This window comes from Amblyomma mixtum, chromosome 1 (genome assembly GCF_055824585.1).
Source record: "Amblyomma mixtum isolate Tamu chromosome 1, ASM5582458v1, whole genome shotgun sequence".
NCBI lineage: Eukaryota > Metazoa > Arthropoda > Arachnida > Ixodida > Ixodidae > Amblyomma > Amblyomma mixtum.
Window position 1 is genome coordinate 38,913,710 of NC_143012.1, and position 25,773 is coordinate 38,939,482.

The following is a 25,773-nucleotide window of genomic DNA, read 5'->3' on the forward strand; positions in this document are numbered from 1 at the left end:
TAAGCAGGGGTTAGTGCACCCCGAGGGCGCAGAGGAAGGAAAAGCGTGGATAGATGATGATGGTTGTACTGATCATCATCATTGTCCTGAGAAGGGAAATGCATTGGAACAAATGCGCTCTCTCCAGTTCTTCGCCCTTTGACGACAAGCTTCGGCTGAGCTAGTAATGGCTGACAATACAAGCCTGTGCACTAAATGGCCATGTGCCTTGAACAATACAGGTGCATTTAGGAGACGTACTTTGTCCACAAAGCATCGCCTTCGAGAATGCTTTCAGAAGGGTGGTGAAGTAGGCAGGTCCTGTGTCGTCTGCAAACAAAGCAGCATCGCACGGTAAAGATGAACGAACAGAGGTGTGTGTGTGTGTGTGTGTGTGTGTGTGTGTGTGTGTGTGTGTGTGTGTGTGTGTGTGTGTGTGTGTGTGTGTGTGTGTGTGTGTGTGTGTGTGTGTGTGTGTGTGTGTAGTAAGAACGTGGACCAACGTTTGAAACGCTTGAAACAATTTATTGACGTTTCGACCATGGAACGGCCTTCGTCAGAATGTCACATTCTGACGAAGGCCGTTCCACGGTCGAAACGTCAATAAATTGTTTCAAGCGTTTCAAACGTTGGTCCACGTTCTTACTACTACATACCGTGCCAAGATTTTCCCTTTTTTTGCTGCATTATATATACATATATAATATATATAAGAAGTTGGGGAAGTCACATTGAAAAACTTAACAGATTTATCTGTTAAGTTTTTCAATGTGACTTCCCCAACTTCTTATATTTTTAATCAGTTGCCTTGAAGATTTTCTTATCCCTTATATATACATATAGCAAAGAAGGGAAGGGGAATGAGGGGCTCGTTATAAATATGACAGAAGCCAACAGCCACAGAAACCAAGGGGCACAGGGGATTTTTTTTTTAAATTTATTTATTTAATTTGTGGTGTTGATCAATTTAGAATATTACTGAATATGTTATCGCTTAATGCTAATTGATTATAAAAGCAGAAGAAAAAACAACCACATGCCGCCGGTGGGATCCGATCCCACAGAGGTACCGCGCATGTTTTGTGCAAGCCCCCGCATTGTCGGGTCGCAAGGACGAAAGCAATGGCGATAAGAAAACGGAAACACTCGCTTAGTTCCGGGCGAAATGAGCCTGTTGTTCCCTTAGACAATAAACGGAGAAGGCGTCCGCTGCGATGTCATCCGGAGTTTTGTTGGAGTTGGCTCGCGCGTCCAAATATGCTGCGCCAACTCCGGTAGGGTCTTGAAAACAACGCGGCTCTAACCTGTTCTTTTGACGTCACATTTTCCGCCGAGTCCTTTATTTACATTTTTTTTTTGCGAAACGATGCTAGCGCCGTGAACGGAGAAACAGACCCCTTATAACTGCTGCATTGCTTAGAATTGCGAGTGAAGTAGTTGCTCCCTCAGAAGGTAAACAGTTCTAAGAATTCCGTAGCAGGAAAAGTGGCGCTGCGATCGTTTAGGAATGCTGGGAAGTGTGGGTTTCGTATATGGCTTTTCTTGTAATTGGCCAAAAATGCGGATTATATTCTAAGGATTAGATTTATCTCGAGGCAGCCCTCCTATAGATACTTCGCTAATTTATTTGCTGGTAAAATATTCAATGAAGCATGAGGTAACTTACCATTAAAATAGATTAATTTGCGCACAGTGGGAAGCATCGAGGTGAAGCTGTATTTTTTTAAATACGAATCTACGTCTTCGGCCAAGCATTAGCCAAGCCAAATAAAAAGTTCACACTTCGTGGCATCGCTTCCCAGCATACACCGCGGTGGATGAGGTGCTATTCAAGACAATCGCATAGGTGGTGGTGCTGCTCTTTTCCCAAGCTACTTTGGAGAAATTTCATGGCCCAAGATCACAGGCGCTTTGCGTAAAGACCTTCACAGAGCAGAGACTGCGTTGGCCTATCGACTTAACGAGTTGCGCCGCCGCGGTGGCTTAGCGGTTATGGTGCTCGGCTGCTGACCCGAAAGACGCGGGTTCGATCCCGGCCGCGGCGGCTGGAATTTCTTTGGAGGAGAAATTCTAGAGGCCCGTGTACTGTGCGATGTCAGTGCACGTTAAAGAACCCCAGGTGGTCGAAATTTCCGGAGCCCTCCACTACGGCGTCTCTCATAGCCTCAGTCGCTTTGGGACGTTAAACCCCATAAACCAAACCAAACCACTTAACGAGTTGCTTTCTACCTGGGAAAACTCAATGCAAACGCTATATTAACCCTGTCGCCTATAGCCTACACTCTTATCAGAATTCATTCATTTCATTTCATTTCATTACCTTAAAGGCCTCTTAAAAGGGGTGTTACATAAGGGGTGGCAACAATCAAAAGCACAAATTCGCAATAACAGGTAAGTTGTTACATTATCAACGAAAAGACTTGGGCAAGTGATGATGGCAACATTGTTTGGAAGGAAATGGCGTAAAAAGGGAGTCATCTGTCCTCTAGCACGCCCCCTTTTATAAAAGAGAGTGCGAGAGAGGACAGATTGCTCCCTTTAATGTGCACTGACATCGCCCGTGTGCTGTGGGATGTCAGTGCACGTTAAAGATCCCCAGGTGGCTGAAATATCCGGAGCCCTTCACTACGGCGTCTCTATAGCCTGAGTCGCTTTGGGACGTTAAACCCCATAAACCAACCGACCAACCTTTTACTCTCATATAGGCGTTTTAGTGTTTAGAGTGTATAGTCGGCCGCGGTGACCTGCGCTGAATGCATATCGCCGGATATCCTCTTCTATGGTAGAGCCGGTGAAAATAATATCTATCATTAGAAGTTAGTGCCCTGTTTGCTGACGTATCTGCAGGATGAGGGCGAAAAGAGATGCGTCGAGCGGTCGTCAACCGTCCCGCACAATACGTATATCACTCCGGTTCCTTTGTACTTTCCGCTGTCGGCATCAAAGCGAGCTGCGCTTGCACATACATCCCAACGTGGACGCGATCTATGCGCTCATTCACACCGTCTCGCTGTCGGCGGTGGGCGACTGCCCTGAGCGCGTTCTTTACGAGCCCCCGGGTTTCACCAAGGCCGCAACGACCTCCTGTGTTCTGTACGGGCGCGAAGCCGCGCTCAGCGTATAGCGAAGAGGTCTGATCATCAGGACGACAAGCAGAGAGATATTTACACTGGAATGTGGAGTAGGGCCGTGTTCATACCACACCGGCGGGACAGGTGACGACAACGCTATAGTTTCCCTCACAAACAAATGACGTCAGCGTTTGGGGGGAAAATAAAAATATTAAGCCATGTCGTGTCGAGGGATTTTTGAGCGCTGCTGCTTTTCGATTGTGTGTTGAAGTAAGGAGAAGACAAGAGCGGTGAACATGTAATGAACAAGGCGTGAAATCGTGTTGATAGGGACAGTGTATAAGGAATTGCCTCCAGTAAACATCCACACGAAACAAGTCGTGCGTTCCGCGCTTTTGTGCTATAGCTTAAAAAGCTTTACTTTGAAGCTAGTTTCTTAAGTTGTGCCGTAGTGTTTCGCTCTCAAACGGTAGTGGTGACCTTTTTTTCAAGCGCCCGCTGACGTTTTTAAGTGAAGGCGAAACTTCTGTCTGCACTGCAAATTTGATACACACGCAGGTACTTTTAGATTAGACTCGGATCAAAACATGAGCGTAAACCGAAACCATGTACGGCCCTCAACTTTGACATGACGGTCATTCAGCCCATACAGCGCTTCTTGATTGTACCGCTGTGAAACTTCCTACAGAATCCTTACATAAAAATGCCGAGCTGTGACTGCGCCGCAACTCGGTGACTATATCAGGCGGTCACATCACCTGGTTTGCTTGGGCGAACTCCTCACTTGCTCAAAACCACGAACGTAACGGAGAAATTTAAGTTTAAACCCAATTCATAGGTGGCACCACCATCTGTCGTCACGCGGAAACTGGCCAGTAGTCATGGTTGGATTTTGAGTCGGAGCTGCGTAGCTGATAGGCTTGAAAAAAATCTGAATTGAGGCATCGTTCTGAGTCGCAACATATATATATATATATATATATATATATATATATATATATATATACCGCCGCGGTGGCTCAGTGGTTATGGTGCTCGGCTGCTGACCCGAAGACGCGGGTTCGAACCCGGCCGCGGCGGTTGAATTTCTTTGTAGGAGAAATTCTAGAGGCCCGTGTACTGTGCGATGTCAGTGCACGTTAAAGAACTCCAGGTGGTCGAAATTTCCGGAGCCCTCCACTACGGCGTCTCTCATAGCCTTAGTCGCTTTGGGACGTTAAACCCTATAAACCAACCAACCTATATATATATATATATATATATATATATATATATATATTGTCTGGATGCAAGAACGTGAGGCAAGTACTCGCACGCCCACCTTTAAGTGATTCGCGCGAAGCACCGCGGATGATGATGATGACGATCCGGGACTAACCGGTTGTTTACAAACCCAAGGCAAGATATAAGTGATGGCCTTCGCTTATCGACCGACCTTCGCACCGTATATGCTAATGGCGACCAACACAAGCCGTCGTTCGATTAGCTCTGATGCCACCTCGGACTCCTCTCAGGCGTCTATTGTTCCCCAGCCTTTAATAGCCCGGTAGTTTGGCGACCGAAGAAAGCGTGCGATAGACCGGTCCGCATGCAGGAATTCCGCTGCCACGCACTCAAGCCGCGCTGAATCAAATCTACGTCACTTTTTCTTCTTCTTCTTGGTACATGCCTGTATATAGCACATCGTATACTTGTCTGTAGACTCGCATAACCTCCGGACCCCTTTTCTTTTTCCCTCTTTCTTTCGTCGGAACATCTCCGAACGGCGCGATGCACCGCTCTGTGTACCGATTTGGCATTACCATTGTCTCAGACGACAAACGGTGCTGAATCGTCGTCTGCAGAGGAACCTGGTCAGCTATACTTCACTTGTGTGTCTTCCCCGATCGGCGGGATTTTTTCTTTTCCTTTTTTTTATGACTCGGCCGTTCCTAGATGCGATGCGTAAGGGGAACCCTGGAGATACGGGGAAATTAATCCGCTAATGCCGGCCGTGGTGATGACGGTCGAGGTTGATGTATAGGGGTACTACATAGGTCGATGGTGACGAGGTTGGTGTATAGGTATATACTGAACGGCTCGAAGACAAGGACAGAGCATGGGGAACGATGGGCGAGCGCTATTGACAGCTAAGTACTGTATTCTTGAAAAGCTCATTTTATGTATAGCCCTTTTGAACTTTACGTTTTTTGAAGACAATGAAGAACTCGAGGTGAAGGAACTCAGTGCCTTCGCGCTGTTTGCTTTATCCAGAAAACATCCGATTAGCCCGCATTTTCGTTCTTTCTTTATTTATTAATACTGTTGGCCTCGAGGCCGTTACAGGGCGGTTAAGAGACAATAAATGCAGAATAACAGCACTGCCTTGCTCAAAACAGGTCATGCAATTCAAGAGTGCAATAAATGGCACAATTACAAAGCATTTCTATTCTTGGTCAAATGTTTAGGGGAATCCCCTAAAGTGGAGTAGACTTGTAATAAGGGAGTAATTACTCATTCACATCCACCCGAGCGCAGCCATACCGCTACAAAGGAAAGCTGTACAGCTTTTTCAGAAACTTCGTAGTTATAGAAAAATTCTTCCTGGTCCAGGCTTCGAAGCCGGGACCACCGCTTCACCGGAGAAGTCGCTCTACCAAATGACCTAACCGGGACGGCAAGCTCATGGTAGGGCGAGAGCGAATTAATCAATAACTTGAAGTGGGAACTGTGTTGGTCAAATGTTTAGGGGAATCCCCCAAGGTGGAGCAGATATCTGATAAGGGAGTAATTACTCATTGACTTATGCAGAATATAAAAAAAAAATATTGTAAGCAGAAATTCTCGCATACAGGGTTTCAGGGAGCAGGTGTCACCCTTTTTGCATATTCTGCAGTGTCGGGACTGACAACCCCTTAGACCGCAGGGTGTTTACGTAATTAGCCAAACGGGTAGACCACAGTCGGCACCCGGATTCGAACCCTGCACCTGCTGCTCACAAATCGAATGATAGCCTATTGAGCGACGCGATAGTGATGACGTCGAAAACGTTGAAATGACGTCACGCCGCTGAAGCTGGCGAACAAATTTTGCATGAGGCGGTATGTGCCTACAAATGGATACCTATTGGATTTACTTCTCTCTTTTTCCCCTTTGCTACCGTTGCTGAGCCTTTCAACGCGGACAATAAAGCGATATAGCGACGGTAAAAGTAGCAACTGTTGTTAAAAATTGCGAGGACACTGACAATGAAGTGTTGAGAAGCGAAAGCCGAGGACACTATGCCGTGACGATTTCCGGTGGATGTGACGTCACGCCTTTCCGGTGGCTATATCGATACCCAAATTATACATCTTTCGGAGATCTCAAGTGTTAATTACGCTTAATTACACATTTTCCCATCTAATTTGACACTAATCCGATGTTTTTCCGACCATTCTGTGACAATTTTCACTATGCCATGATGGCTTCCGGTGGCTGTGACGTCACATTATTCCGGTGGCTACATCGACGTCCGCGCTATTTCGACGCAATTTCGACATTTCTGCCTATAATTAATTAACTAATTAATCTACAGTCATCAAATTTGGCTTCTAGGTTCATTTTTTCCTCCTCTATATAAAGCAACCATAGGTTTTCTTCTATCTTTTTAAGTTCCCGAGTTAAACGCGTGTGACACGCTTTGTTAACTGACGACAGTATGAGCCATTAAAGGCTTTCGCCTTAAAACTCCCGCGATATTTGCTAGCTCCGCACAATGACCGGTTCTGTTGTTGGCTGTGGCATGTCGCTCAAGCATTCCGCCTTGTTCTCAGAACAAATGATCTCGCGATTCAGCTGTTCGCGAACAATAACGCGCCGGCCATGTGGCGAGGCACGAGTTAATCCATTTGATCACGGAAGAATGAGGGCAAGGGCGTGTCTCGCGGGAAAGCTGGTAGAAAGACATCGTCGAGTGCATGTATATTCATCGCGTGTGCAAACGGCGAAGCCGTGGTTCATCCAAGAAGTTCCGTGCAGTACGGACGTAGACCGCGAGCGTGCGAAGGGAACCCACCCGTAACAAAGTAGTCGCCAGACCAAACAGTCTATCCATAGTGGCTTGCTTGACTATATGAGAGGGTGTATTTTTGACACATCCACCTGCTCTTCAAAGCGACCATGTGGCCAACAGAGTGCAGAATACTGAGGCCTGAAAGGCATTCGACGCGGTGGTATAATTTCTTTTTTTCCTGAATCCTGAGTGGACAAGGCTTAGGCTTTAATTTCCTCGCACTGAACGGAACAGCTGAACCGGAAACTGTGATGAATTCGCGTTGTCTACCGCATGCAATTGCGTGTGCGCTGGACTCGCTGATTTTTTGTTTTATTTTCTGGTTGGAAGAAGTCGGTACTTTTTCTTACTTCCGTGTTTTTTTTTTTATTCGTTTATACCTGGGTCAGTTGTTGTCTTTGCGAGTAAAGTGTCACTCTTTCACGGAGTCTTGCTGTCTTCCAATGAGAAATAAAGGAGACTGGACGGACAGGCATGTGCCGTCACTTAAAAAGTGCAAGACCGGTTGAGGCAACCAGAAGCTGAGTGATCTCTCGGGATGAAGAGTAAGCGAGTTGAGCTAGTTCACGACAGTTCACGACATATGTGAACTTCTGACAGGTCATGACATATGTGAACATCACTGCGTGATGTTCACATATGTCACGACGTATGTGAACATCACTGCGTGATGTTCACATACGTCGTGCATAAACAGTATGCGTCAAAACAGCACGCAACCAACGCCCCCCCCCCCCCCCCCCCCCATCCACCTCCGTGCACAAAAATACGTAGCATATACTTGTCCGATAACTCTGTTATTTATGTCTTTATTAATTTTTTTTGTTGTGCGGTTCTGCATTGTGCTGTCACGGCGCGGTTCTGCGTTCTAACTGTGCTGTTCTGTCGCCAGTACCGGTTTTTAGCCGCGCTGTTTCTTAGCTGTGCTGCTTTTTCGCGCGCCTTTCTTTATTTTCTTGCACCGTGCTGTTCCGACTCGTGGAGTTTTTGTCGTGTACTGTTTTCTTGCTGCGCCATTTTTGGTGCGCTGTTTTGTCGTTCGCTCTTTCGCCGTACCCTCCCCCCTCCCACGACGAAGTGGGCGAACCCGCGCGTGGCTGGAAAGGGTTCCCGTGTAAGCGTGCTCCACCGCACGGCTCGACACCGGTTCTCATTGTGTGCTAATATGCGCGCGATCGTCGCGACAGATAGGACTATTCTCTCTTTCTTTTTTCTTTCTGTTCTTTTCATTTCTCTTCTATTATCCAGCGCTCGTTCCTCGCCCAATGCTGCCGCTTGCTTCCCGGGACGCTCGCGAGGTCACGGTTGCTTCCGCCCGGCCGCTTCTGTTCTCCTCCAATTTTTTCTTGTGTCGCCAGGAAAGTAGACGCGATGAGGCGGCGCAGTATAGAAGCGAAGCGGGCTTCTCTGCGAGTCGAGAAGTCAGTAGAGCGTGCGTCCGATGTGAACTGAGAACACCTTTCTCGATGGTGTGAGCTAGGAAGGTGGCGGGATGCGAGATGGTATGGATTAAACACATCAAAGACCGTTAAACGTCCACAGCTAGCCGACGCGTTTGCGGGGTTTGGGTTCGTAAATGACACGAGCAGGTCATCACCACTGGTAGTACATGTTGAACCTCGCTATAACGAAGTTGAAGGCGCCCGGCGATTACTTTGTTATAGCCGTTACTTCGTTATAGCCCGTGTTGACCGAGCTTCCGAGGGTAATCGTCATTCCATCGTTATATCCATTATTTCGTTATAAACCGTTTCGTTATAACGAGGTTCGACTGTAGCTCGTTCTTCCCTTCTTCACATATCCTTCTTTATTTTCACCCGTGGGTTCTCAAGAAAGATTCATTTATTGGTTTACTGGGCTTTAACGTCCCAAAGCGACTCGGGCTATGAGCGACGCCGTAGTGAAGGGCTCCGGAAATTTCGACCACCTGGGGTTCTTTAACGTGCTCTGACATCGCACAGTACACGAGCCCCTTGAATTAATGTGAAGAGTTAATGTGGGCTCGTTGAGTCTCCGGTTCATGTGAACGTTGTCGGTTCCCAGACGAAAAAAAAAAAGAACCGACAGGATCTGGTTCAAAATACGACAATATGTTTTGTGGTTCCGTCGTAACTACCAATTTTATTGTAGCGTTGTTTCCTGTAGTACTTTTTTGTAGTTCTGTCGCTTCGACAAAGGACAGCACAATACGACGTAACATTCTGTTGTTACTACAGAAATATCTGTTGGTACTGCAGTTGTGTTCATGGCTAAAAATGCTACAAAAGTATGTTGTGACGGAAGAAAAATTTGCGCTGTGTTCTTCGACTGGGTCCGAATACTACCAGGATGGGAGATCCAGCTTTCTGAAGACGGACACAGGGAGCGCTGAATACCGACAACACTGTCGCTTTGACGTTCCTCTTCTCGACTGCTCGATATGGCTCATAGGAGCGAGCGGCCAGATCACAGAAGGAAAGCTTCGAATGGACTTCTACACCCCAAGAACACTACGCACTGTACGCCCTGCACGATTTCTTGCGCGTTCAAGCTCACTGCCGGGAAATACGAGACGTAGACGACTACAGCCTCCGCCCACTATTTCACGGCCGCACGTTTGGCGCCGTTCCAGCGGCACCATTCATATTACTCCTGTCATATGGCGTCGAGTGCAACCTCTTCGTAAGGGGAGGCTGTAGACAGCGTCAGCTGGGCATCTGCCAAGGTACCTTGTGGCTTCAATGTGTAAAACGGCGACGCGGAAGGCGCGTCTTTCATGATATAAGCCCTCTTCACAAAGAGAAGTGAAGAATGAAGAAACAAACAAAAAAAAAAGGGATTGCGACTGGCGAGATTATGGAAGCACCTTTCCCGTCGGCGCGTTGTTGCTCCTCACCGCCGGAGGTACGGCGAGCGTTCCGTCGATCGATTCTGGGAAGTGTTGCAGCGACCGTTCAAGCCGTCGAGGTCTCGGCTGTCAGAGCGGAGCTGCCACCGCTTAGCCGTTTCCCAATTGACCGGAAAGGCGTGACGGTCGCGCGGCCTTGGATTATCGCGAGGAGCTACGAAGGATGCGAAAATAAATCGCGTGCTTCGCAGTTCGACTGAATACTGTCCCACAGGGCCATTGGATCGGGCAGAATTCACCAGCTGACGACTTTGATTGAATTCTGTCCCGCAAGGCTACAGGATCGGGCAGGCTTCATCAACTGACGTCTTTGAATGCCATCCCGCAGGGTTATTGGATCGGGCAGACTTCATTAAGTGACTTTTTTCACACAAAGACAGGCAGCACAGCACATTAGCGGTTCCCACCGACAACGTCTTGAGGGTTCGCCTAAATCGTGTTCAGCCGAATGCATGCGAAGGGAATACTCGAGAAAGTGAACACAACACGGAGTTTGCGCGGTTACTCTCCAAGCCCGTGCATACCTTCAACACAGAACAAGCCTACATCCGCCCCCAGTGTTCATGCGAACGTTCTGCTCACCTCACCGATCACTTGGAACTTCGGACGTCGTAAAATAGTCCATTGTCCCAACTGTCCAGGGATCAGGACACATGAGGAACACGTTGAACCCACATGTAATGCTGCCATAACCTCCGCTATTTTCTAGCCTCCTTCCTCTCTTCGTTCTGAACCCGCGAAACACAAAACATCTTAAAAACGTCTTCAAACAGCTCCAGCTGGCAACGCACTCTTGCGGTAGATCGAAACGTCTCACAAACGTCAGCGGTAAGAAAGTTCATTTGAAACTTATCCAAAACGTCTTTAGCAAGACGTTTCCTAAGAAGCGTCTTTAAAATGTTTGCCTCAAGATCACATCAACGTAATGGTCATGTCGTTACGTTCTCGCAGTTAGGAGAAAGCTATTTCCGTGGTGAAAGGATCTAAAATGACGGCAAGCTCTTTCGATTTTCAAATGTTTTATTGGAGCAATTGAATAAGGCATAAACAAGCACGGCGGACAAATTATTCGATGTTTCAGCGTTACTCCGATGTTTGCCTTAGTATTTCGAGGCGCAGGCGCACCTGTGCAAAAAAAAAAAAAAACTTTTTCTTTAAAAACTCTGACTCCAAAAGCGTTATTTCACCAATTCTTGGCTTCATTTGGATCCGGAGAATCATAAACGGGTCCTCGAGAAGCGAGCGCTTCTTTTCACGCGGCTCTACGTATTGTCGTCAAAATAAACGTATTTTTCCACCTTCCTCGTCCCTCGAAGTAATCTCCAATATGCCATGCGCAGTCACTGTGCACACTTCACAGCTGTATAGCTAGACGACTACATCAACCGACCTCTCAATCATGTATGTGACATGTTCTCTCGACGCAACGGTTCACTAGGTCCCTTCCCTTTCCCGCCGGCAGCAGCTGGCGAAGTCGCTATGGGACGCGCTGCTGCGTACTCGAGTGCTCCTCAGTCTGCGATCGAGTTTGTTCGTTCGCCTGCGGCGCGAGCAAGCACTTGCCAAGAGCCGTCACTCTTCGCGTAATCGCGTCACCGCTGCGGTTTGGAAAGCGGTGAAGCGAACCGCGCGCTGTGTGTTGAGAGAGAAATAAATGCACAGAAAAAAAAAAGAATGGCTGTCTTTGAGCGATAGTTCGTCCCTCATTTCATGCCTCCTTCGCTTTACCTCTGGCGCTGCACCACGCTTGTTTCCAAGCGTAACAAACGGAATCGTTCAGTCTTCACATTCAAAGCCAAAAATGGACTAAATATTAAAGGGTTAGTCTTTTGCGGAGTAATTGAGTTGCCGCGCCTGTTAGTTCGACGAAGACCTACATTACTCCCTTACGATGCAGTACTTTACTTCTAATCTGGCAGGGCGTCAAAGATGCACTTTAAGCCAGGGGGGAGTAAAATGACTGCGAACGCAGGAGGGAGTAAAATGACTGTAAACCCGGGAGGGAGTAAAATGACTGTACTCCGACTGAGCTACAATTTACTCCCTCCCGGAGCAATACTTTACACTCGTACCCAGAATGGAGTAAATGGGATTTTTTTTAGACTAATCTTGTTTCCGTTACCCCCTTAGCTTTGTAGGGCCCAGTTAAGTGCCTTCTATTTCTTACAAATATTATCCAGGACTCGGAAGATATGAGCCCAACACAGACTGTTCCAAGGTCGGCAAAACCTTCTTCTAAAAGACGAAACCACTAATGTAGAATGTTCTCCCGGAAGCACAGGCTGGATGAAAGAAAGAAAGAAAGAAAGAAAGAAAGAAGGAAAGAGAGAAGGAAGTAAAGAAAGAAAGAAAGGAGGGAACTGGGAGAGAAAAAAGAAAGAGAAATACATGCTGAAAGAAGGAAAGAAAGCAAGACAGAAAGAACTGAAGAAAGAAAGAAAGAAAGAAAGAGAGAATAGAAAGAAAGAGAGAAAGAAAGGAAGAATAGGAACGAAAGAGAAATAAAAGAGGGAATTAAGAAAGAAAGAAATAAATAGAAAGAAGGAGAGGAAGAAATGAAGGAAGAAGAAGAGGGAAAGAAAGCGAGAAAGAAAGGAGAAGTGAAGAAAGAAAGAAAGGAAGGAAGGAAAGAAAGAAAGAGAGAAAGAAAGAAAGAAAGAAGGAAATAAATAAATAAATAAATAAATAAATAAATAAATAAATAAATAAATAAATAAATAAAGAAAGAAAGAAAGAAAGAAAGAAAGAAAGAAAGTGACGTGGGACGGAAGCCGGAGCCCCTCGCAAACAACTGCACTCTGCTTGTTTACGCTCAAAGTCAGAAGCCGACATGAGGCTGTTAAGACGACTCTCGCACACGTTCAGCGTTGCGTGGAGAGACGGGTCCGACGAGGCCCACCGACATCTTCTCGCGGGCAGGGTGAGGGCAGTCCGGGTCATGGCCAACCTTCTTCTGATCTGACCTCCTTTCGTAGTATACGCCTGCCTGTTGTGAAACCTGCCGCCTCTCCTTGAATGGCAGCAGCCTCCCGGGCGTCGTGGTCGACGTTCGGCCCAGGGGCACTCCTCAATACCTTTCTAATTCGCCGCAGCGCGACGCGTCGACGCTGAGACCGTGACGCCTCGCGTCCATTCCTGTACCGTTGTTGCTGTTTTTTGTTTTATGGGGTTTAACGTCCCAAAGCGACTAAGGCTATGAGAGACGCCGTAGTGGAGGGCTCCGGAAATTTAGACCACCTGGGGTTCTTTAACGTGCACTGGCATCCAGGGTTGCCGTTGGTGGCTACTTTGCGCCAAACTGGCTACTTTTCGACCCCGTCTGGCGATGAAAATTTCGTGCTGGCTCCTTGGCTACTTTCTGGCTACTTTGAACTTTTATTCTGGCGCATTTACTAGCCATTTTTTTTTTGCAATTGCATATACAATAGCAAGCAAGAACAGAAAAGAACAATTATTTCCAAGCTTTGCTGTCCTCATTGCTGTCTTGGTCGCCTTGTGCGCGCGCGCGTCCTCGACGCATATATTCCTCCAACGAACTGGAGTCTGAAATACGCCAGCAGCAGAGAATTAACGGTGCACTTGATCGCGCATGATGTTTGACTTTCTGGCACACAGCGGCATCGTACAAGGACACTTGCGGCGAATGCCCTTTTCAACACCTGGCGCAAGGAGCACTGAAAATTTTGACCCTTCCAATTTCTAATGCTGATGCAGAGCGCGTGTTCTCTTGCGTGAACTTGACGAAAACAGAGATCCGTAACAAAATGAAGCTGGACTTGCTTATGGCGATTCTGCGAATCAAATTTGGGCTACGACTCCAAGAAAAAACAACATCATCGTTTAACGTTCCTGCTGAGTTGTTGAATAGAATGTGCCCAAATTACTCCGGCAAGAACACTATCTACTCTAGATAAACTACGCGGACTGAACTTTTATTTATTTGCAACGTACCTGATGCTTGAAGGCCGAGCATGAGGCCCAAAATTCCGTGCCCTTTATTTACTCTGTGTTTTTGTTTTGATTCAAAATGATATTATTTATCGTTCATTAATAAAAGTGCCTTATAATAATGGTTCTTTTCTACTTGGCTACAAATTTGGCGCCAAGATCAGGTGGCGTGGCTACTTTTGGCTACTTTTAGCTTCAGTTCTGGCTCTTTTTGAAAAATTCCCAACGGCAACCCTGCTGGCATCGCACAGTACACGGGGCCTCGAGAATTTCTCCTACAAAGAAATTCAACCGCGACGGCCGGGAGCGAACCCGCGTCTTTCGGGCCAGCAGCCGAGCACCATAACCACTGAGCCACCACGGCGGCTCCATTCCTGTACCGGACATCACAATTTCTCAAAGTTATATTAGAGAGAAAAGAGGTGAGACCGCCTATGCGAATTGCGCTTCCGCTTATGTTGAGTGGAGTTATTTAAGACGAATTTTCGTGGTTCATACTGTAACTGGGGCGCTTTGTTGTGTTCACCGGCGAACCCGGGAAACGATGCATCGAGATCTCGTTTATTTCAAAGTTCCAGTTTATTCGCGTTGGCGCTTTTGTCCTGGAAACATCAGGCGTATTAAAAGGGCACACATTAACTATAACTATGCATAATTTGAACACCTTTTCGATCCCCTTCAAGTTCCAATTATTGAACAGTATAACTCAGAACAGTCAGCTTAGCAGCGTTCTTTCCGACATAGTCGTTCAGACAGATTTTTGTCGTTAGGAATAATTTTATTTTATATGGATTTCTACTGACATGCGCACCTCCAAAAAAATATGTGATCGCGATGCCTTGAGTGTTTGCTTAATTGACAAATCTCAATGTTACAATTCCATGCCATTGGGGCGCTTTGTACAAATTTCGTGCGTATTCACAGATAAGTTATATTTGGTGTTCTCCGAGTTGCACCATTAATTGGCTTTCTTTAGGCCTGCCGAGACTATTCGTCATCATAATCATCGTCAGCAGCCTCTCTACGCCCACTGCAGGGCAAAGGCCTCTCTCATGTCTCTCCAATTAACCCTGTCCTGTGCCAGTTGCGGCCACCGTATCCCCGCAAACTTCTCAATCTCATTCACCCATCTAACTTTCTGCCGCTCGCTGCTACGCTTGCCTCCTCTTGGAATACACTTCGTTACCCTTAAGGACTATCGGTTATCTTTCATTTGCAACACATGCCCTGCCCAAGCCCATTTTTTCTTCTTGGTTTCGTTTCGACTGGGATGCCATCAAATCACATCTGTTCCCTAACCCACTCCACTCTCTTCATGTCTCTTAACTCTACACCTAGCGTTTTCCTCTCCATAGCTAGTTGCGTTGTCCTCAATGCAAGTTGAACCCCAGATAAATTTTTTGACTAGAAATATAGAGCGGCCTCCGAGATGGGTTAAGACAGTTTCCAGCGCCCCGCGTAACGCCCGCCATCCCTTCTTTTGCTCCGCACGCATGCCGTACACCTGCAGCTGTTCTCTCAGCACGTGTAGAGCGAAGCAGCTGCTACACGTCTTCTTTTATATGCACCGATGCAACAACAAAAGGGGCCGCACAAGAAGGCACAGCCGCGCTATATCGTACGAGGAGTGGCATTATATAGAACGCCCCTGAAGAGGCTGCCGTCTCAGCGCGGTTGTTCGCGTGTTACTTCGCGACTGCCGTATTCGCCGCTGTTCGCGCGTTTGAAAACGACTGACGTTCTGGAGTCGCAGTCTGCACGAAGCTGCTGCCCCCATAAAGCCAGAAACGCCGCTCATTGTGCGAGTCTCGAGTATAGGACGCTATCTGGGCTGCGTCCGAATTCTGGTTCGTTAACCACGACAAAAAAAAGGTTGAAGGACAGAAGAAAAAAATAAGAAGAAAGGAGGGTAAAGAGAAAAACGCAGAAACAGCTGTTTCAGTTATTATCCATTTGCTCGCGTGTGCATTGTGTGGTGTGTTCAAGAGAGCCGCCATGTATGGGTGGTTTTCTCGAGTATGCGCGCGTATTTTCAGAAACGAACTAGAAATGAACTGACGAGCTGAATACATTTTTTTGATGCCAGGTACGCAGGTATGAAAACCCCGTCCTCTTTCTTTTTATGCTATCTCTATTTGATGCTACGATTCAATAGTTCTTACGCCTAACAGAACTTGTTTAGTTGTTTTTTTTTTTCATGTCACTCTGTATCGAGGGAGAGTGGTAAGTTTTTTTTTTTGTTCTGATAAAAAGAGGTTGGTACTGGAGTCGTCAGGCAGGGGTCCTTAGCCCCGTACACCTGTCGCCCGAGCTACCAGCCTGCTTCAGGTGATCAGCTTTTGGTGAACATACAATTCCGAGCTGGACAACTGCGTCTTCCGCTGCTCCCAATTTACGTTTGGCGTTGATTCGGTAGCCTCTATTCGAGGGCCTTCCTACGTAACGTGGTATTCTCACACCAGGGACATGAATCTCTGTAAGTGTCCGGGTATATTTTGATGTAGTTCGGAAAGGTGTTTGTTTTTGTTGAACGCGTCCTTCATAGGCTGTATAGGAAAACACTGAAATGGCACAGTCCTAAAATTTTAACATTTTGAACTTGCTTTCTGGTAATGAACAGCGTTCAAACGAATGTCCCCGCCCCCAAACTCGACTGCGCGGTCGTGTTCGCTGAAAAAGCCGGCAAAATGACTTTTATTCATGAATTCATGGTTTCGAGAGCATTAAAAGGTGCGAACTTGACAATAAGGGACACGGTGAAGGCACTTACTCTATTCTTACTTCTTTACTGTCGTTGAACAATTCGAACAGGTAGCTACAGAACCTACTACCCAAATTCAGACTACAGAAAAACCTGCGGGACCACAGAAGAGTGCTCTAAAACAACAGAAAATTCTGTCGTTACGACAAACAACAGACAATTCTGTCGTTACGACAAACAACAGCAAAATCTGTCGTTACGACAAACAACAGGAGATTCTGTCGTTACGACAGACCTACAAAGTATTCTGTCGTATTTTTGACACAATTGTCTTTACTATTTTTCGACTAGGAGCGCTTACATTTTTCGCCAAAAGCAGGTAAACTGCGACTGGCTGCAACACCTAGTCCTCGCGAACAGTTCTTACGTGAAGAGAGTAACTGTCGTTGATGGGATTCCTTTTAAAGTAGCCTCTGAGGCAGTAATGGTTGCTCAGTGTTAAACTAATGGTTGTGGCGACACAATTAGTCCCCAAAAAGACTAAACCTTACACCCCTTTTAATCCCTTTTGGGTTGAAGTGTGGTATTTTCCGCGGCACAAGTGCCGGACTTTTTGTCGTTTGCCCTATTGCAGAAGTATTGCAGCAGACGACAATGAAAAAGTGTTTCAAGACCACGCAGTTTCCTCCGATGCTTTCTTTATGTTCAGCAACCAAAGTAAGTAATAGTGATAGATGCGAAGACAGGCATATTCAGCGAATGCGCCCCGGCTTAAATCGTTTAGTGAAAGGCGCAAGGGTGACTCGAATCACTAAGCAGTCTTCAAATGAAGTACAGTCACCCCCGTCTCCTCCCCTCCGTTTCGAACCACCCGTCTGCTTCCAACGGCTCTGTCGCTGCCAAACACATGAACTAGACTTTGCGGTCCACGCGGCCTTCCAAACGGGTTTTAAATAACCGCAAATTGCGGGAATTCCCTCCACACACGGAGCAACGAGTTCTTTTATTTTTAATAGTTACTAGTCAGCGCTGTGCCGTAGATGAGTTGAGAACAAGGCCGCGATAGCGCGGTTATCCTCCTGCGTTGCGATTCAGGTATGCGTTCAACGTGACTGAACTGTGTAAAGACGGGACGCCACGTCATAAATTCTGTACGCAGACCACGAAACCTGCCCAGCTGGTAACATCGTTACACCAGTTCATCTCGTCGCCACGGCGTTAAAAGCGCTCCCTAATCTTGGGAGCTCGATGCAATGTTCTCACCAGCGTGTCTATCATACCAATCGAAAAACACAACAGGAAATTTGCTGCCGTCACAACAGACTTTCTGTAGCGGTTTTATCCGTGAACTTGTATAGTTACAGGTTACAAAACTCTCGGTTACATCATTAAAAACTTCGGCCCCTGGCGTCGAAGACGGAGAAAACGGATTTGCGCTGGTCAATACTGAATGGAAGTGTAGTTGTATCCACAGAATATCTGCAGGGTATTAACCGCACAACCAGCATTCTGTACGCACTTACAGAATGAAAAAGCAAAAATAAACGACGCTGCCGCTGTTTGACCCTTGAGCCCCGGCTGCGCACGTGATGAAATTTCGAGGTTCCTTTGCGTGCATCGCGCCCGTCACGTGGAACAAGGTCCGTATAGTGACCGTTTCGTAGTATATTATAATGAACGTCATTGCGTGAAACGGTGCAGTAAGCGCATTATGTTTCTACACGGGGGCTTTCATGCGGCAACGCACTTAATTCGTTATATCGAATATTTCGATTTATAGGGCTTCGTTGTAGCGAAGTTCTAACTGACTTCACAACGCCGTTCACTTGGGGGAAACGTCGTGACACCGTGGTCACCCATGTACCCAAGTAGCACAGATGATTGGCCCAATATTGGAACTGTATTGGCAAAAACTGGTCCTACGAAGTACCAGAGTGAATCCATCCATTTCCAATATTGCTTGTAGTGTCTGCATTGGTGTATTCAGTCGAACCTCGCTATAACAAACGTTGAAGGGGCCCCGTGATCACTTCGTTATAGCCGTAGCTTCGTTACAGCCGGTGTTGACCGATGTTGCAAGGGGTATCGTCATTCCTTCGTTACATCCATCATTTCGTTATAACGAGTTTCGAATGTAGTATATACAGGGCCGGTCGATCTCAGGCTTCTCAAGCGGGGAGGGTCTCGGAGCGATTTCCTACGGGCGTACACGGCCCACCACCACCACACACGGCGCCGCCGCGTGCACCCGTTTATCTGATGAGGTCGTGCGCGCCCCGAAGCTGGCCTATTTTTTCTCCCCGCAGTCCTTCCCGCAAGAGCGTGAAACCGTTGCGCTGCCGAACCGTATTCGAGCACGGCGGCGGCGGCGCCTTTCGCGGAAATGACGCTATCCTGGCCAGCCGGCCGCGCGTATTTAGTCGGACGTGCCGCTCGCCGGGACCGCAGGCGGAGCGCGCGCGTATACCGTATGAGCGCGAATATATGCCGCCCGTGAGGCTCGCCAACATCCTCATCTTTTGACGAACGTGGTATACAGAAGTGCAAAAAAAAAAAAGGGGGGGGGGGAATATTCACCCAGTCAAAAAACACAACGGGAAAAGTTTCTGTAATCACAACATATTTTCTGTAATGTTTCTGCCGACAAACTTGTCCAAAAACAGAAATTTTTGTAGTGAAAACAGAATTTTGTGTAGGTTAGGTTAGGTTTATATGGGGTTTAACGTCCCAAAGCGACTCAGGCTATGAGAGACGCCGTAGTGAAGGGCTCCGGGTATTTCGACCACCTGGGGTTCTTTAACGTGAACTGACATCGCACAGTACACGGGCCTCTAGAATTTCTCCTCCAAAGAAATTCAACCGTGTAGTTACTGTTGTGTAGTGTAGTTACAGAGCTACATACTACAGAAACGTACTGCAGAAAAAAAGACTGCAATACTGCGGAAAAATACTACAAAACGAAAATTTGACGTTATACGACAAAACTACAGAATATTTTGTCGTATTTTTGGCGCGATTCAGTCGTTTTCTTCGACTGGGCAAGCCCTCATTACGGTGCGAAATCAGTCAGAACCAAGATCGAAATTAAGAAGAGAGATTATGGCAGCAAGACGGGAACGTAAAGGAAAATGCGGATGGTTCTGACAGGAGTTGACGACAGGTCTTGAGACAAACTTTTAACTCCTGTCAGATGATGGAACCGAGCTCAAGCCACTCGAATATTTTTAGTTACGCTACACTGTGGTCGGGTGTACGTAGGCACGGCGGAGCGATTCGGTTGCGGCGAGTACGTGTCGCCGCTAGAGGAAGAGATCGTGGTTCCCCGGCCAACGGGACTCGCTTTTTCGAAGTCTTCCGGGACGGAGCGTCGCCGAAGTGCGCGGAACTACGTTTGGTTTGGTTGGTTTGGTTTATGGGGTTTAACGACTCAAAGCGATTCAGGCTATGGGAGACGCCGTAGTTCAGGGCTCCGGAAATTTCGTCCACCTGGAGTTCTTTAAAGTGCACTGACAACGGGAACTACGTTCCGGATAGCTGGTGGACGCCAGAACGGCTTCGTGGAGTCAATAACACAGGTTATACTCGAGACGACAATTGACTCCCAGGGGAATCTCTTTCCAACGTCTTACAAGACGATTAGTACGACCACTAAATACGTATGTAGAGAGTTTCACTGCTTCTGTAACGGTTTCGGGTGCACTGTCTGTGCATTCTACACCTCGAGTCGAAAAGGGTTATGAACTGCCAACCAGCGCTAACCGCAGCGTCCCAGCTACTGGAATAAGCTGAACTACGGACAGTTCTCTAGAAAATATATGAGCGTTCATCAGCGTCCAACTGTATAGCTAGTACAGGGACAGGTACGCGGGGACATGCATATGCAAGCAAGAAAAGATGTGGAAGTACACGAAAATGTGAAAAGAAGCAAAAAAGAAAAGAAAATTAAAGTTGAATGAAGTAGAGTTGAGAAGTGAGGGATCCTCATGATACCGTTACTGACAGTCACTCCAGGTATCGACAGGGGAGTCGCGTTTTCTCTTTAACGCTGCTGCAAGTCTCTATAAGACAGAGCTGGTCATCGTAATTTGGTGCGAAAGCACGCAATGTCAACAGCTGCTCTATCCGCAGTCAAAGTGACCAGAAGTGGATGCCGTGGAAGGAGATAATGACATTTAAACTTTGAAGCATTTGTGGAACAGTAATAACAGAGGAACGAGCTTGAAGAAGAGAAGAATGCTTGAAGATGTGTTTAAGCCCCGGCGCGGTGGCTCAGTGGTTACGTTGCTCGGCTGCTGACCCGAAAGACGCAGGTTCGATCCCGGCCGCGGCGGCCGAATTGCGATGAAGGCGAAATTCTAGAGGCCCGTGTGCTGTGCGATGTCAGTGCACGTTAAAGAACCCCAGGTGGTCGAAATTTCCGGAGCCCTCCACTACGGCGTCCCTCATAGCCTCACTTGCTTCGGGACATTAAACCCCAATACACCAACACACCGAAGATGTGTTTAAGCCTCAAATGTCGCACCAACTAGCCTGCGTTCCACCATTGTTAAATCGAATGACGCGCAAGCCGGCACGATGTGTCGATCGTCCGAACAACGCAGCGTCGTGCGGCCGCGGGTTGGTAGTGAGCAACATTGGGAGCGCACCGTCAGGACCCGACGAATCCAAGCAGCCGGTCACGGTTCAGCGAAGCACGTTGTCGATGCACTCGCTGCGTCTCTCAAATAAACAACAGCAGTGAGGAGAAAGAAAAGGAACCCGCACCAGGAAGGCTCGGCAAGGACTAGCGCTCGTCCTTGTGGCTTCTTCCTCGTCTCTGGTCTTTTCGTTTTTTCATTGGGCTCTATTTTTTTTCCAGTGGAGACATCAGTGTCACGGTTCGCTGCGACGACCGCGTGGACGCCCAGGGTGGAACTGGTGCCCTCCTTTTCGACGCACGCGTCGCACCGGTCTGGGCTTTGCCGGCCTCCGGGACGATTCAAGACCGCGAGGGCTGGGGCGTCAGTGGGCTGTCGTCAACGCCGTCCCCCAGCAACGCACTTAATTGGCCCAATATAGGGAATGTATTGGCGAAGGTCTTTCCTACGTAGGACCACAGTGAGGCCATCCAATTCCAATATTGGCCCGATTACCTGTGCTGTCTGGCTCCTCTCCAAAAACTGAGGAAGTAGTTGACGTTACTAGCTGCGGTTGCCGTTCAGAGAGAAGAGGGATATGTTGTCAAGAAAAGACCGAGAATTCAGCCTGAACAGTGGTCGTCTCACCTTAAGCAGCGCAGGCAATTGGACGAATAACTGGAAATGGATGTTCTCACTCTGGTCCTTTGTAGGACCAGGGTTTGCCTGTGCGATGTCAGTGCACGTTAAAGAACCCCAGGTGGTCGAAATTTCCGGAGCCCTTCACTACGGCGTCTCTCATAGCCTAAGATGCTTCGGGACGATAAACCCCATTAAACCAAACCAAACCAATATATTTTCAATATTGGGCCGGTAAGCTGTGCTGCTGGCGACCTGCTAATCAAAGAAGGTCCGCTCGGATGTCGACGTGGACAGAGATACCATGCGCATTTGTGTAACCACGGGCTCAGTCGGCCTGATCACCGCCAAATGTCGGCACCAGCTCTCCGTAAGAATACCAGTAAAGCCCGAACGCGGCCTTGAAAGATTTGCTGGCATCTCGCCAAAGGCCAAGTACGAAGCCCTCCGTCAGTGGTGTGCTATCAGGACGCGTACTGGAGGAGCAAGCATGAGGTGTATGGTCAGGGATGTCTACACCGCAAGTGAGAACGAGGGGAGGGGTCGACGGTTTGGGGGTCCCGCAATTCTTCGGCCTGACGCTGCCGCACGCTGAATCTGCGTTTTGATTTTAGCCCTTGAAACAACCTTTGCCGATTGTCCGACCTGTCACGGCCATCAGCGCGCCCGCACAACGGGAGAAATGTCTTGGCATTTACAAGGTTGCCTTTTAATCTTTCAAACAGAAGCTTTCACATAGTTGACAGAGTGAAAGCGCATACTGCCTGCGAATGTTAATCAATGCTGCAAAGGCCACGTCCCGCCCGCTCTTCTAATCAGGCTCCTTGTTGATTTTTTATATAGTTTAACCTTCTGGTTGGTTGTTTGTTACTTGTATAACGATGTTAAAATAACTATGTTCTACCTGCTTCTTTTTCCCACCCCAGTTATGTAACCCCCCTCACATAATACTCCAGTCGGAGCACGTGAGGTATTTGAATAAATAAATAAATAAATAAATCTTGGTAGAGTCTGCGGTCCAATAAAGCTCATATGGTAAAGGTTAGATCCTGAGGCCAACTGGCTAGGCCGTGACGAAGTTTTGCCCTTTCCATCTCTGCCTACTTTACTGCACGCTCCACCAAGTATGAGGCACATTTTGAAGATTAAAGGCGAACTTTGGCCACACAATGTGCCAGGCTGAGGCTGAAGAAATTTGTCACCCTTTGGAGCGTTAAAGAACAGAAAAAAGCGTTGAATCTTTCGTTGAATGCAGGAAAATGTAGCCGCAACTCGGGGCATGTGAGGAACTTGTTTACTTCGGTGACAGGGATTCGGAATCATTGAAACTGAGTAAGCGAATATAAATCTTGGCGAATTTTCGTCCTTATTGCGTAGATCGACAAGAAGCGGTGCAAAAGAAACTTGCGTCAGGTTTTTTTTTTTTAAAGCTATATTCTCTATAAATGCTTTCTGGCCCACGGAACCATAAGAGCATCATTATGGGTAGAGGTGTTCGAAAGAGCTATCAAAGAACATGGAACATATGCCAACCGAAGGCGTGGAGATGACGACTTACCGTGATGATGGGAAGAACCGCGAACTACCCTCGATGCGTGCAGGTTCATGGTTATTGCACATCATACATCATGCTTCTTCTAAACCCAGGGTGGTGGGTCTACTAACCTTTTCTCCAAGCGTCAGCGTACTCAGTGAGAGTTTTTAAATCGCAGCTGTCGACGCAAACGAACCTCAAGACCCAACACGCGTTTACATCTAGCTTTAACCACTCCCAGAAACCGTATGCCGGTCCCCCCAACTCGCTCGCAGCGGAGTTTAACACGTTCAACGTATCCGACCGGGGCAGTGTAATCGCTGCGGTAAAACTGCTTTCCCGTTCAGGACCGTGGCACACTGACCACGCAAAGCAGAGAAGGTCGACGTGTAAGCTCCGGGGGCACCACGGTTCAAAGTCCCGAGAATTCATTGAGCGAACCACAGTGGGGCTGAACTGCTTTCCCGTTCAAGAGCGGGACATCCAGCGCGGTGTCGTTATCGCTACGGGGGGACGCCAAAATAGCAGTGCTGATGCATTGTCCGCGTTCGGCGAGAAGCGAGGAGGGTAAGAGGAAGAGAAGAGCGTTCGGGATAGAAGTAATAAGAAGAGTCAATGTGCCGCTCTACTCACCGGCCGAGTCGCGGCGTCGAAGCGGTAGTGGTAAGGAGAGGGGGCCCCTCTCGACTTCGGCTGACCGCCGGGGTCCGCCTTTGGGAGCTGCGGCGAAGCTGCGGCGTTTGGCTTGACGCGATGGAATCTCGCACAGCCAGCGTCGGGAAACGGACCGCCGGGAGAGAAGACGGCGACGACGGCCAAGTAAACAAAAAAAGAAAAGAAGAGAGTGTATATCTAACTCAAATCGACCGCGAGTTCAGGAGAGGAGGACGCGTGGAGAGACGAGGGGGGGGGGAACTCGTTCTGGCTGTTCCTCGTCACACTCTCTCTCCCTCTTGATCGAGGAGGTGGCGTGAGACGGTTAAACGAAGCTTGTCTTCTTGTCCCTGCTGCTCCTGGAGCTTCTTCGCAGGGCCTCCCGAGTTTTTTGTTTCTTTCTTTCTTTTCGGCAGACTGAGTGGACCGTCTTTCGGACCTCGCCTTGCACGGCCGAGACTCGGCTGATTGCCTCTCGACTTCCTTCCCGGTTGACTCGGGTGCAGTGGTGAAGTGACTTCTCTCGAACCTTCACCTTTGATGAAGCGCTTCGCTCCGCTTCCGACTCCGGTGTCTGTCGAGTATTCCAATCACACTGCTGCTGCGGCGGTGGCGGAGACGGCGGCAGGCACGCACAGGTGGACGATCCGTGCGAGGGTTCGAAAGTGAGGCGTTTAAAGCGAACACGAACGAGGGAAACCTGCTCTCTTCTCCTCTGATCAGTTTCGAATAGAGGCAGCGAGTGCAGATAGCCCGGCGCCTAAAGTACAGGGTATTGCCCAAGAACTGTCACCGCCCTCTTTTTTTTTTCTTTGCAAAGCGAATTCTTCCAAGTTCTCTGAGTTGGTCCGCGGTGGTTATCGAGGAAGTTGCGCAAGGATGGATGGTAGCCCGCTTTTCGGAGGATAGAAGATAGGCGAGGAATTCAACAATTTTCCCTCTCAGCCGCTGCTCCGGAGTCGGTTCGAAGTTCGTGTCGCTATCCCTGTTCCTCGGGCTTCGCCACTTGGGGCGAAGTTTCGGACAAGGATCTCCGTCGAAGGAACGGCGCGAAGATGCGGCGTATTCGTTGTAGCGAAAGATTCACTGCAGAAGGCGATCGACGAGTTCGAACGACGGAGTGTCCTCGCTCACTGGTTTCACGTAGAGGTCGCCGATGCGTCGCTCACACTGCGCACACTTTATCGCGCTGGCGGACACGTTTGTAGAGAAACAAGTAAACAAACAAAAAAAGAATACAAACTGATACGGGAGTCGAATCTCACGCGCACACAAGGGCTCTCCGAGCGTTCCCGGTGGATGAGCTCCGACGGAGTACAGTAGGAGAAATGGAACGGATGCCGCGGTAATCACACGCACCACACGAAACAAACGAACTGAGGGAGTAATTAAAAAAAAATAAAAGACGCTCCCGCGGGAGTGGATGGACGGACCGTGCGACGACGTGGACGCAACTTAGTGCGAGCGCGTCTTCCAGCAGAAAAGTGGGGCGCGCGGCTATTTAAACTCCGGCCGCCGGCGGAGGGATATGGGGTGGAAAGGAGGGACTGCTGAGGAGGAGGGACGAGCGGTGCGCGCGTCGGTCATGAGATGGCGCCACCGCCTTTGCGGTGACGTCACTGTGAAACGAGAGAGATGGCTTTGCGTCATGCCTGACGTAGCGTACGCGGATGGATTGCGATTTCTCGAGACGGAGGGACCGCGTGGCGCA

General features: G+C 48.2%; 1 protein-coding gene across 1 annotated transcript in view; it reads right to left on the minus strand.

Moving 5' to 3' along the window:
* Nucleotides 1–25,521, minus strand: part of LOC149366085 (very long chain fatty acid elongase AAEL008004-like) — an 80,241-nt gene extending 54,720 nt beyond the window's left edge. Inside the window, exon 1 of the mRNA XM_089548401.1 lies at nucleotides 24,042–25,521. The gene's annotated coding sequence lies outside the window, so the exon portion shown is untranslated. The remainder of the gene's footprint in view (nucleotides 1–24,041) is intronic.
* Between the last annotated feature and the right edge of the window lie 252 nt (nucleotides 25,522–25,773).